Raw genomic sequence first — 14144 nt, forward strand, 5'->3', positions numbered from 1 at the left:
GGATCAGGTTGTTGCAGTTTTCCATTGACTTTAATCACAAGGCATGGTGGTACTAAGAGATGCTTTACGGGACCTGCTGCATTCCAGGAAAACTCTTCTTTGCTTTTTTTGTGTGCAATAGAAGTCCTATTTCCCTTGGATAATCAAGATCAACACCCCAACCAATACAGCAATTCCCTTTTTTGTCTGTTGATTCAGAAGCATGTGGAGGCCAAAGTGGCCAGGTGGCAGTCTTAATTCCAGTTCAATGGAATCACTGTTGCATCTCCTGGTGGAAGCGCTCCACCTTTTGGAACTAAGATCTGTGGACCAACAGAACTTAAGGTTGCAGTGACAGGAAGCAAAATTTTTTTTCTAGGAGATCTTTAAGGGTAATTGTGAGTGGTGCCACTCCCATTTCCATCCCTTAATACCTGGAGCAGTGAATTCTTGCTATGGGAGAAACATCATCATAGAGTGGATGTTGATTTAAAGTAAAGAAAACATTGTCCCAACCCTGCAAAATATTGCCATCCAGTTGGCACTATAATTGGGTCTTCAAAACATCAAAACACTCCACTGTTCTATCAATCTAGCGGCTTCAGAATGACAGGAAACATGTAAAAATGAGTGAATTTCACAAGCATGTACCCATTTCTGCATTTCATTTGCAATGACTTGGGTTCCTTGGCCAGAAGCAAGGCTGTATGGAATACCAGATGGTGGATAAGGCATTAGTAAGTCTATGGAGGTAGTTTTGGCAAATGCAGTGTGTGCAAGGAAGGCAAACCAGTAGATGGAGCATGTGTATACTTCAGTTAGAACAAAAACATTGCCCTTTCCATGATGGAAGTGGTCAAATTTAATCAACCCACTACCAGGTAGCACCTCAAGGAATGCTGCCCTACTAGTCTCTGCTGCTGGGAGATTGGGCACTCAGCAGTGGCTGTAGCCAGATTGGCTCTGGTGAGTGGAAGTTCATGTTGCTGAGACATTGCTTAATATCCATCCCTGCCACCATGACCAATTTGCTCATGAACCCATTAGGCAATGACAGGAGTGATTGGGAAAAGAGGTCAACTGGTATCTACAGAATGGGTCATCCTGTTCACTTGATTATTAAAATCTTCCTCTGCTCAAGTACCCTCTGGTGAATAGTCATGTGGGACACAAATATCTTCATGTTTTTTACCCATTCAGAAAGATCTTTTCATATACCACTCCTCTAGACCTCTTTACCAATTTTCCTGTCATGTTCCTTCCAAGTCCATAACCATCCAAACTATTGGCCATAGCCCATGAATCTGTATAGAAATGTACCCCTGGCCATTTCTTTTTCTGAGCAAAAATTACTGCTTGAAGTTCTGCCCACTGGGAAGATTTCCTTCATCATTGTCCATCAGGGATGCCCCAGAAAAGGGCTGTAGTGTTATAGTTGTTCACTTTTGAGTGGTACCTGTAAAGTATACAGAATCATCTATAAACCAGAACTTTTTTTTTTTTTTTTTTTTTTTTTAATTATGGAACTCCCGAAGAAGCTGTAGGCCTCAGGGCCTGCTTGAACCCTATCTTGTAGTCAATTTGAAGTTGATTATGAAGTGCTGCTGTGTATGCCCAACTTTATGATTTGGTGGATCAGACAACACCTAGTTCATGATAGGCAACTAAGGTCATGGCAACCTGGCCCATGGTTAAGTGTTTTGTCTCTACTAAGGCCTAACAGCAAGCCAAAATCTATTTCTCACAATGATAGGAGTTATCTGCAGAGGGTGGCTGGGCTCTGTTCCAAAATCCTAAGGGTCTGCCCTGTGATTCTGCTATAGTGGCCTGCCAGAAGTTCCAGACAGCACCTCTATTTGCCACTGAAACTTCCAGTGCCATTGAATCTGCTGGATCGTATGACCCAAGTGGTAGAGCAGTTTGCACAGCAACCTAAACCTGTTGCAGAGCCTGTTCTTCTGGTACCCACTCAAAACTAGCAGCTTTCCTGGTTATTTGGTAAATGGCCAGAGTAGGACACCCAGATGAGAACTATGTTGTTTCCAAAACCCAAAGGGACCAACTAAGCACTGTGCCTCTTTTTTTGGTTGTAGACCAGATACAACAGTTTAGCCTTCACCCTAGAAGATATATCTTGCCATATTCCACACCACTGGATGTCTAGAAATTTCACTGAGGTGGAAGGCCCCTGAATTTTTATTGAATTTATCTCTCACCATTTGACATGCAAGTGCTTTACCAATAAGTATAGAGTAGTTGGTACTTCTTGCTCACTAGGTCCAATCAACATTAAGCTGTCAATATAATGGACCATTGTGATATTTTGTGGGCAGGAAAGGTTATCAAGATCCTTGCAGAGTAGATTTTGACGTAGGGGTGGAGCTTTGATATACCCCTGAGGCAGGACAGTGAAGGTGTATTGCTGGCCTTGCCAGCTGAAAGAAACTTTCTTGTAGTCTTTACTAACAAATAACAAGAAAAGAGAATTTGTCAGATCAATAGCTGCATACCCAGTACTGGGGGTTATACTGATTTGTTCAAACAATGTTACTACATGTAGAATAAGCTGCAATTGGAGTCACCACCTGGTTAAGTTTATAATCATTCACTGTCATCCTTTGATGGTGGCACTAATCTCTGCAATTCCTCCAGGAATGTGGTATTTTGCTTCTGATTTACTATTTTGTTAGAAAGAATAGAGATAGTTCTAGGGGCTTCTATTTGGCCTTTCCTACCATAATAGCCCTCACAATCAGAAAATCAGTCTGGGGAGTCTGCTACTTGTTGAGTGTGCCTGTTCCAGTTATACATTCTAGAGCCAGGGAAATAACCACAGAATGTATCTGGGACCCCAGTTTACTCACTGTGAGATGGACCTGAACTAAAACTCCATTTATCACCTGACCCATTAATCGTAACCCCCACTCTGATTGGTGGACCCCAGTTATGTTTTGAATCTCCTGGAACTAATTTCACTTCTCTAATAATTCCTGAGCTGTCAGTTCATTTTCCTTCCTCCAATGCAAAGTCACCCTGGCAAAAGGCTGTAGGTCCATTTGGGGAAGGCTGGGAGGAAAATTAACAGTATAAATTTTGGTAGTACTGTAGGGTTCTTTCCTCAAGGGTCCTGACATTTTCTTTATTTGAGGGACTCTTGATCTGTAAATAGTCTCAATTCTGGTAATTGTTTAGGAGTCTGTGAGTCACTGACTTTGTAATTCTACTTAGACTGTTATTCACTTGACCTGGAACTCTTTTGTTTATACAGATGAAATAAGATTTTTTAGTAGATGCCCATCTATTTTACTTCTAGATACCCTACGATCTATTAGCCAATGCCATTGATCTCTGAAAGTTATCTGCTTTTTGTTTGCTGTCCGTTATGTTAGCCATGCTCACCTTGTCTTTGGTGATGAAGAGCTGCCACTTGGTTTCTACCAAATTGTGAGTCAATTATCCTGTTATGTTTTATCTCATCCAAGTTCAGTGAGAGCAACTCTCATAGTATTATCTGACTTATAGGGTATAGTGACCACAGAGCTCATCAGGGATGATAGAATTAGTCCCATAAATTTATTCTTCACAGTGTTGGTGAAAGTTGTATCCTCTGAACATTCCTGGGGTAGGAGAGGAGGTCATACATGATAAATCCACCCTAATATTCCAATCTCTCTAAGCCTTTGGATCTCCTCATCCACATTGCACCAGGGCAGCACTGGCATTTTGATGTCAAGCAATGTAGGCCACCTTTTGGTTCATTTTTCAGGAAACTACCTGAACAAACTGTTAGAGCCCTTTTTAACCCCTTGAACTACAACAGTGCAGAACCTCTGCTAAGACTCATATCAATAAATTCAACTTGACCCAACTTTATATTTCTTCCACCTTTAACCCACATCTTTAGTATCCATTACCACACACATCCCCTTGATTTCTGCCAGTGTAAATTGGAAAAATCATTGAGTGCTTTTGAGATGTAGTGTACCTCCTCTTGGGTCCCCATCTCATCTAGTGAAACAGGATTAATCTCTTCAGACAGAGGCCTGAGGGCTGTGACCTCAGGAGAGGTGGTTACAGGTATATCAAGCACAGTATACAGGTATATCAAACACAGTGGGGTTAATCTCTTTAAGCGGAGACTAAACTCTTCAGATTCCTCAGGGCTGACTAGAAGTCTGGTGTCTTGGTAATGAGGGCAAACTAGAGAAGTGGCTGATTCCTCAGGTGGCAGACCATTGCAGGTTTATCTTGCAGAGAAAACTCAGGAGATTGTAAGCTGGGTTTCAGTGCCCCCAACTTCATCATTTTCAGTCCATATATCTCCATTCCAATTTTCAGGATCCTATTCATTTCCAGAGCATGCTTTGGCTTTCACGGCAGACACCCTATACAGACACACACATACACATAATATAAATGTTATGAGATTTATTATAGGAATTAGCTCATATTGCTGTGGAGATGGGTGAATCTTGAATTCTGATGGGAACTGTGATGAAGGTTTTCAATGAATTCCCCAGGAGAAGATGGATGGTTGAAGTAGAGATGGATATTTTCCCTTCTGAGTCCTGAAATAATCAGTTCTCCCTTAAAGGCCTTTAACTGACTGGGTGAGGCTTCACTTACTATTGAAGGCAATCAGTTTGCTGACGATTCATATCCATGAAATATCTTCACAATAACAATCAGGTCAATGTTTGGTTTGGACACCATAACCTGGCCAGGTTGACATACGAACTTACAATCAGGCCGATGTTTGGTTGGCCAAAGAAATGGAGACCATAACCTAGCCAGGTTGACACATGAACTTAACCATCACATGCCACAAGTCAAATCAGCCTTGATATTCATCTTATTATTAGATAATGAAAAGGAGACAACAAAAAAATGTTCTTCAAATGACTATTAAAGCAGTATTTCTGTCGGAGGACTAGAATATTGTTTTTTAATTTAATATAGTTTTCTTAATATTATTTTTGTGGTTCTTAGACAGGTAATTCTCAATTTTCATGTGTATCAGCAAAGGCCATAGAATTTGAAAAAGATGATAATCCCTTGCTATTACTCCCAGAGATCTAAAGAAATCCAAGAAATGTTTAGGTCAAAGAAAGTGAGACAGAAGTACAAGAAAGAATTGTAAAATTCCTTAGATCCTGAAAGAAGAATTTAAACATAATTGCATTTGACTACTAGAAGTCATTGGTTTATTTTATTTTTTCCCCACTATTTGAATGCCTTTATTTCTTTCAAATCAAACTGAAAAGGTGGAATAGCAGCTTGTTAGTTTTGGCTTTTGGGGCAACAATGTTTGGCAGTTCTCCAAGAAGAAATACAGGCTATCAATAATTACATAAACATATCATTAGTAACAAAATAAATGCAAATTAAAACAATGAGATATTATTTTTTCTCTTATTATGCTGATAAATTTTTTAGTAATAACAAATACCCGTGTTAGTAAGGGTTCAAAGAATTGAGTGCTCCTTCACACTGCTAGAGGAAGGCGAATTAGCACATCTATTTTGGAGGAATATGTGTCAATTTAGCAAAGGCTTGCAAATATACGTACCCTGCAATTTACTTCTAATCATGAATGCCAAGGAAATAATTAAGAATGTACATACAGATTTAACTACATGGTTGACATTATGTCATTGTTTATAAGGGTAGGAAACGGGTGGCAGCCTAATAGTTGAATGGTTAAATACACTATAGTACAGAATACTGTGGAATGCTAAAAATTATGCTATACATAGATGGATAACTACTGATATAGGAAGATATTCACCCTGTTTTGTTAAATGAAAACAAAGCAGATTATATTATAAGATCAAAAGCAGATTCTTAAATTTTCACATCTGCCCTGCAGTTTAGCCAATTGCATTAGTGAAAGAAGCCTTTGAATGATGTGTTACATGATCTGAACTGTGTCCCAGGGTCTTGGATTGTTGTATCTGAGTAAAGCAGGGGGAAACACTGGATAATACAGTCACAGAAATCTGGGTTTAAAGCCAGTCTCCCCTACCAATTAAACTATGGACCTTGGATAACTTACTTACACTCGATCTTCTCATCTGTGGAATGGGAATACAAACTGGTCACACCAGCGTCAGAGGTGTTACTTAATCTTCATTGTAAGGACTAAATGAGCTGATGTATGTAAAGCAGTAAACCTAATGCATGGCACACATGGTCAATGGTCAGTAAATATTTGTAGTTCTTTGAAGGTTATAAAAGAGTACAGTATGATCTTTATTTGTTTTAAAGAAACCTACCTGTTTCTCTGTATACACAGAAAAACATCAAGAAGGTATATACCACCACATTACCATTGGCAGTCTCTGGGTGCTGAAAGCATGAATGATTTTCAAAATTTTTATATGCAGCTTTACATTTATGTGTCTGTAATGAATTGTGTACTACTTCTGTGATTAAAAAAAAAAGAAAGAAAAAATTAAAGCTTAATAAAAAAAATACTTTGCTGAGATGTGACTTGTGATGGGAGGGGCCATGTGCCCCTAGAGGTGTCTATTTGGGTTTGTTCCTTCTGACCTGAGTGGTTAATCTCACAGTTGTTCTTCTGCAAGTGCCATAAAAATGGACATTTTTACCATTTGTCTGAAAAACATAGTTCTCTGATTTTTTACTAGAGATCATTCAGTAGAAAACGACGTTCCTCTGTTCAAGTAGCCACTTTTCTAAGATATGGATGGTGAGGTCTCTATTTAGTTCTATTTCAATTCTAGGTCTTCTGAATCTTAGAGATAGAGGTGACAGGAGCACCTGAAATGTTGGTAATCAGATTATAAAATGGTAAGTCATTTCAGAATGGCAAGGTTAATAAGCAATTATGCCAACATTGAACAGTTAGATCAAGTTCACAGCCATAGAAATAGAGGCATCTGAACAGAAAATTTGTAAGCTGGATTGGTGTAGAGATTCTGATTGAATCAAAACTCTGTGGAGACCATGCCCAGTAGGTTCAGTAAAGGATGGCATCCAATCAAAAGGTTTCTCTAAGAACCAAGGATGATACTGTTTGGATGAGACAGACCTATAAACTCATGTATAATTTGGCAAAGACCCATCCCTCAAATACCCAATATTTTTCACTCTGATTTTTAGAGATCCTGGGAAAACAGCTAGGGCTGAGTTTTCCTTGGGGTGGCTGTCAGATAGGGTTGAAAAGGCTGTAGCAGTGAGTAGCTAAAATAACAAAGAGAAACCATATCAAGATTTGGAGGGAAGATGGGCTGAATTCATCATTATAATAAAATGTCACAACCAACCTAGAGCAGAGACTCTCAAACAGGGCATTAGAGGTATATGAGCGGTGTGTCCAGAATAACATATTTATGACTAGTGCTTTAAATACCAGAGTTTCTAAGCATTATACCATTTAAAAGAACTAATTATTGTAGCTACAAGGTTAGCCGTACCACAGAGTCACTCTCAGACACTTGTATTCATATATGCTTTCTTGAGAGAGAAAAAGGACTTTCAACCATCTGCACATGAGCATTGTCTGCCATATGCCCTAATGGCTAAAACATTGAACACTGCTCTTCTAGAGCAGAAAACCAGGGAGCCCCTGGGTGAAATGCAGCCCAGGCAGAACACCAGGGATGAGAACAGATTTGTGGAGCTACCCAAGGGTCCCAAAACTGGAAGAAAGAGAGAGGAGAAAATGTTGTGATGCAAAGCTAACTAAGCAAGAGGCATGCTCTCGAGGCTTTAAGGAACGAGGATTAACCCTTTGCATATTTAAGTGAACATGTTGATAGTCATAATTTTATATTAGTACAGGAAAGGCCAGTTCTTAGGGGGAGTAGCTTTTATAGCAGGAGGTAGAGTTGAGGCCCCTCCCCTCAGTTACTCATGGGAAACCCGTACCAGGGCCTCATAGAAATTATTCTTGTCATCTAGGTAATACCAGGAAATTGGTCCAATTTCATAGTCTACACAGTCTAGAATCTTGATGTTGCCCACATCCTTGGTGGAGCCCACATTCTCAAAGATGAGCTTGTCAGATAGCCAGTGTTCCTGAGGAGTTCACCATCAGCATTGCTGCCATCAGCCAGAGCTGGTTTCTTCCTCTCGGAGGGAAGTAAAAGTTTTTGGCAAGAGAAGAGAGTGGTCCTTGGACAGTTCCCGGGAGCCACAGCATTGGCACAGCACCGCCTCCCGGTTTTGGCCTCTGGCACTAATTCATTCAGCTGCTCACCTGGTTCCATCACCACTACTGCCACAGACATTCTCATTGGTTTCTTTTTGTGAGCTGCTTCAGTAAAATGAATTGAGGCAGAATAAAAACTGCCATGATAAAGCATGATTGGGAAGTGAGAAATTGGCAAGGTATTTGTCTAAATTTCACTGTTTGTTGGAACAGTGAAGGAGAAATGCAGTGTACTACTGAAGACTTTCTGTTTTATTGTTTTAAAATATGGAGGATATATGAGCATGCTTATAGACAGCGGGAAAGCAATCTGTGAAATTTCAGAATAAGGAAAGAAAAGTTTAAATGTTGAAGAATAATTCCAGAAAAAATAGAAAGAAAGAAGATTAGGGGCATATATTTTACCTTTGAAAGAATGGTGGGATTGTCTGCTTGAGGAAAAAAGGGCAGTTATTCTTCTTCAAGTGTATCTCACATGTTGTGTGCTGTTAGGGGAATGTTAGAGGTGGTACGAGCCGTCATGAATTCATCATTGGTTTTTGTTCTTGCTAAATAATGATGACTATCCGTTCCTGAGCAATCATATTGCCAGACATCACTTTTAGTGCTTTACCTGCATTGTCAAATTTAATCCTTAGAACAGCCTTATGAGGTAGGTATGTGATTGTGTCTGAAGAGCAGAAGTATTTCATAACAAGCCCAAAGCCATCCAACTCTAAGTACCTGGTAGAGGAGGTTTTAAACCCAGGTATGCCTGACTTGTAAAACCTACAGTTTTCAACATTATGTTATATAGTTCTAGAACCTAATGAATTTAACTTTCTATCTAAATGTACTTCCTATTCCTTTTACATTTTGTCTTGTATTCTGGTAGCTATCAAATATTTATTCCCCAATTTTCTTAAAACAGAGAGACCAAAATTGAAGGCTGTATTTCAGAAAAGGAGTACCCCAATAAAGTATAACAGTGAATTAATTTTTCATTTGCTTATCATCTAGTTACTACCAGAAATACTTTATTCTCTGTGAGTTGAATCTTATTTGATATTAGATGTATGTTATGTGATTCCGATATGCTTTTTAACTAAGCAGATGTAGCTTTGTCATAAATAATGTGAGTAATACTTAATACTACAAAAATGTAGTATTAAGACAAAAACAAAAAAATCCCTACATTTCCACCAACCAGAGGAAAATTACCTTTTGAAGTTTGGTGACTACCTTCTAAGACCATCATGTGTATGTGTGTGTAATTTACCAGTATTTCCTGAAAAATTTTCTGTAAATGGATATTAATTTATACCATTCTTTTCAATGGCCGTGTAGTATTTCATTATATGGATATATTATTGTTTATTTAGGCACTCTTCCACTGATATTTGGTTTGTCTTTATATTTTGATATTATAGACATTATTAATGTTGTTTATAATACATCTTATATACTTGTGGGAAACTCTTGATTATTTTATTAAAATTATATAATTGGAATGGCTGTGTTAAAAAGCATATGGGGAATTATTTGTATTTTTCTTTTTAAGAAATAGAAAGGATCTTCAATCCTTCCATTAATTTCTTCTCTTTTTTTTAAAATTTGTTTTTAAATAACAGGGCTTCTGATGGACTTAGGTAGGAATGATCAGGTTGTATTTGGTCCTGTGTAATAAGTTAAATAGAGTTTTGCAAATAAAATTCGACTTTTTAAATAACAGATTAATTTTTAATTATCATAATGATGTCAGAAAATCCTATTGTTCTCTACAGAATAATCCTTTGTTGTTGGCGCCATAATCCGTTCAAAATTAGTAGGTTGATTGGAGCAAACATCTGTCTTCCAGATTTATTTAAAAAAACAAACAGATTTAACAGATTTTAGCCTGAGAGTTATACTTACTGATTAAAGATACCTTCTCATATGCTGTGTCTTACATGCATTATCCCAGCTACAGCAGATGCCAGTATGCTGCATATTTGAGTGATTTGCTGTTGGCAGACTTGGAATTCTAGGGCAACCGACAACGGTAAGGCCTAGTGAAAAACAAAAACCAAGTTATGTCTTGACAGGTGAACCTTATTTACAAAAAACTGTCCACTTCTTCTCGGCTTAATTTATTTAGTCCCATACCACTTCCTCATTAAAACTACTATGAATATTGGTCTGTTGTTGCCTGATGAACCTATACCCTCTGATTGTTTACACTGACTTTTCTCAGAAATTCTAGGTCTGCTGCCTTAAAAGTCTTATAATAAATAATAATGACTCATTACAACAAGAGGTTTATGGAGAATTTATTGCCCTATTACATATTACTGCCTATGTCATTCTTTTTCCTAGTAGAACATAATGCGACCTGTTAAATAGGAAAATAATTAAATAAATCATCCTGTATGATATTTATGTGCTTGGAGATTTTTTTTAATGTGGATTTCAATAGCCATCTTTGCTTGCCGCTTATAAAGATATGTTTGGCTCTTGCAAAAATGTCCGTCTTCATGAACTGACTTCATATACCTGAACTTTTCCCCTCTCAAGTAGGGAACTTAAGTGATCAAAATAGATTAATATATAATTTCTGACACTTTTATCAGTAACTATATTTTGAAGTGAAATTAATTTTTACAATTTCTCAGTTGTGTGATGCAGTTTTTTCTGATATTTAAAAAGTTTCTTAAAATTTTTATCATTGTATATATAGCTCAAAATTTCTTAACAACTTTCAAATGTACAGTTCAGTTGTATTGATTACATTCAAAATATTATGCTACATACCATCACCAGCATCCATTATCCCAATTTTTTAATCACCTCAAACAGAAACTCTGCACTCATTGAGCAATAACCCTCCTTTCACCTCAACCCTAGGCCCTTGGTAACCACTATTCTATCTGTCTTTATGAATTTGCTTATTTTAGGCATTTCTAATAATCAAGATCATACAGTATTTTTTTTTTTTAGCATGGGCAGGCACCGGAAACTGAACCCAGGTCTCTGGCATGGCAGGCAAGAACTCTGCCTGCTGATCCACTGTGGCCTGCCCCATACAGTATCTTTTTGTGTCTTATTTCAGTCAACATGATGTATTTAAGGTTCATCTGTGTTGTAGTGTGTATCAGAACTACATTCATAAAAATATTCATTTTTAATGAATAATACTCCACTGAGTGTATATACCACATTATGTTCATCTGTTCATTGTTGATGAAGACTTGGGTTACTTCTACCTTTTGGCTATTGTGAATACTGTTGCTATGAACATTGGTATACAAATAACTGTTAGAGTCCCTGCTTTCAGTTCTTTTTCTTGGTATATACCAAGAAATGGTATTGCCAGCTCATATGGTAATTCTATGCTCAACCTTCTGAGGAATCACCAAACCGATGTGCACAGTGGCTACACCATTTCGCAATCCCACCAATAATGTATAATGGTTCCAATTTCTATGCGTCTTTGGTAACACTTGTTATTTTTAATTAACATTTTGAAAAAATAATAGCCATCCTAGTGGGTGTGAAGTGGTACCTCACTATGGTTTTGATTGCATTTCTGAGAGTAATGAAGTTTTTAGTTTAAAGTACCAAAAACATTTTTTAAAAATTCAATACCTTGTAAAAGACCTTGTAATAAGAGTATAATAGTAATAACAATACTTTGGTAAATGCTTCTGATATACTAGGCACTGTGCTAAGAACTTATGTTGCATTTACTTATTTAATCCTTATAATACTTTAGCATTTGGTACTAATATTATCTCTGTTTTATAGAGCTATCATGCCTGAAAATTTGAATCCAAATCTACTTAATTCTAAAGTTCAACCTTTGTAGTAGCATTTTCCCTCATTGTACCTTACACTTATTATGTACTAGATTCTCTGCTAATCACTTTTTACGTATTCATTTAATTCTTTCAGCATTTCTCTTCTCATTTCTCCTGTTCATCTTCTTATTATTAAATAATGCAAGAAAGTGTACGATTAGAGTTTTAAGCATTTTTTAATATATCATGTAGTTCTGGGGGGTATTTTGTTTCAAAATAAGATTATAGGTTATTATGTTTTATTTTTCATTAATTGAACTGTACAAAAAAGTGGTAATGTTATCAGCTTATTTTAATTTTAATCACAAGGAAAAGAAGAATTGAAAGAGAAGGAAGGAAGGAAAGGAGGGATCGAAGGAAGGAGGATCTTGTCTTACTACCCACTAGCCTTACAATTACTGCTAATGCATTATGCATTTTTAAAAATAAACCTTTGTAGAGCAGTTTTAGGTTTACAGAAAAAATGCATGGAAAGTACAGAGTTCCCTTATAATCCCTTATAACCATAGTTTCCCCTATTACTAACTATTATGTATTTATATAAAAATATGTGCTGGATTTATTATCTGGAGATGGAGACAGAGATCATAAAATCCAAAAGATTTTATTAGGCTTAGTTTAATTACTTTAATTTATCTGTGAAAACCAACAATTGTTGAATTGCTGCAAGCCACACAGAAATATGCAGAGCTAACTGGATCATTTGCAGTTAAGTTCTAAGCTTAAAATAAGCTTAAATTATCCAACATTTAATCACAAATGGTGAGAAATGCAGGGCCTGGAATGTAGTGAAAAGACAAGATCTTACTCCTAAAAGGATAAAGGAAAGGTGCACTATAGGATTAGGAGAGGTCAAGTACAAAGAATTTGATTAGACTCTTAGAATTTAATTCTTAATAAAATTTGTAGCTGTTTAATGTATTCACTGTCATTCCTTTACCCCAAATAATTGTTTATTGGAGTTTATAATTAAAAAAATGAAGCTGTCCTTTGGGAATTTGAAGAGGGGTTGCTTTCTTTAATTTCAGTGATGCTGAGTATCTGCCGGTAATCTTGTCAGGAAAATCAGGGCTATTTAATGTTGCTGTGTTTATGTGATCAAATTTCTTTTCACTAAATGGTAGACTCTAGTCCTTAGCTGACTCTTCATACCAATCCCTGCATCACCATTGGAAGCTACATCAGGATATTAAGAAGCAGCAAGTGGCACCTAATGCCTTCTCTGAGAAAAGTTGCTAAGTTTAGTTATCCTAAAGATTCTCAGCTGCGCTCCCCTAAATATTTTAGACATGCTCACTGATTTGAAACAACATTTCTCAGCTGCATAGAATGCATGCTGAATAAATACTGGAAGGAGGACAGTTTAAAGACTTAAAAGCAGTTCCTGTCAAGGCAGACCATACTTTTCCTCTCCTCCGCTTGCACACAGGGGAATTATCCAGTGTTTTATTGCCACATAAGTAGGCGTCCATTACGGAAAGAGCTGGCAGTGTACATTTTGTTGTGTTTGTGTGACAATAGTAATTTCCCACTTCTCCATTTAGTGGCAGGGTTTAAAAAAGAAAATAATGTACACATTTTAAGAAGCGGTGAGCCCCAAAAGGCTCCTATGTGTTCTTGGTAGCTTGTATAAACACAGATTCGTATGGGATAGCTAGTGTTTAAAAATTGGATAATATTCAACTAATATTAATCAACAAAGAGAGACTGGGCTCTGCATAATATGCTCTCAATTATATTGGTGCATTTGCTTCTGATTCACTTTGTACTAAGTGTTCAAGTGTCAGTGGGTCAGATATTTTGATTTATATATTAAAATATGGTTCAAGTGCTTTAGTTTTCTGTTCAAATAGAAAATAATTCTATTTGCTTTATCAGAGTTGGGAAAATGTATAGTTGTTCTCTTTTGTGCAAAGTAGGGCATGGTGAGAGAGGAAAATTGGAGTTATAACAGCAAGTCTGAGAATATTTAGTATTAATTTTTTTCAGTTTTATACAGAGAAGAAATAGTTCTAATAACTGCTTATAAAATAGTTTATAAAGGTAATTGGCAATGACAAAAATAGTGACGACGTCAAGGATATATACCCAAATACGAAGAAGTGTTCAGTAAAGGATGTAGTTGAAAGACAGTTCTGTTCTATTAGTGATTAGAACAGTCTGTTAAATATGCT

General features: G+C 36.9%; 1 protein-coding gene and 1 pseudogene across 5 annotated transcripts in view; one reads left to right on the plus strand and one right to left on the minus strand.

The window, feature by feature from the left end:
* CACNA2D1 (calcium voltage-gated channel auxiliary subunit alpha2delta 1) overlaps positions 1 to 14144 on the plus strand; it is a 501299-nt gene that overhangs the window by 122394 nt on the left and 364761 nt on the right. The gene's annotated exons all lie outside the window — the stretch shown is intronic.
* LOC143676050 (guanine nucleotide exchange factor MSS4 pseudogene) lies at positions 7852 to 8213 on the minus strand (annotated as a pseudogene).

This window comes from Tamandua tetradactyla, chromosome 1 (genome assembly GCF_023851605.1).
Source record: "Tamandua tetradactyla isolate mTamTet1 chromosome 1, mTamTet1.pri, whole genome shotgun sequence".
Classification (NCBI taxonomy): Eukaryota; Metazoa; Chordata; class Mammalia; order Pilosa; family Myrmecophagidae; genus Tamandua; species Tamandua tetradactyla.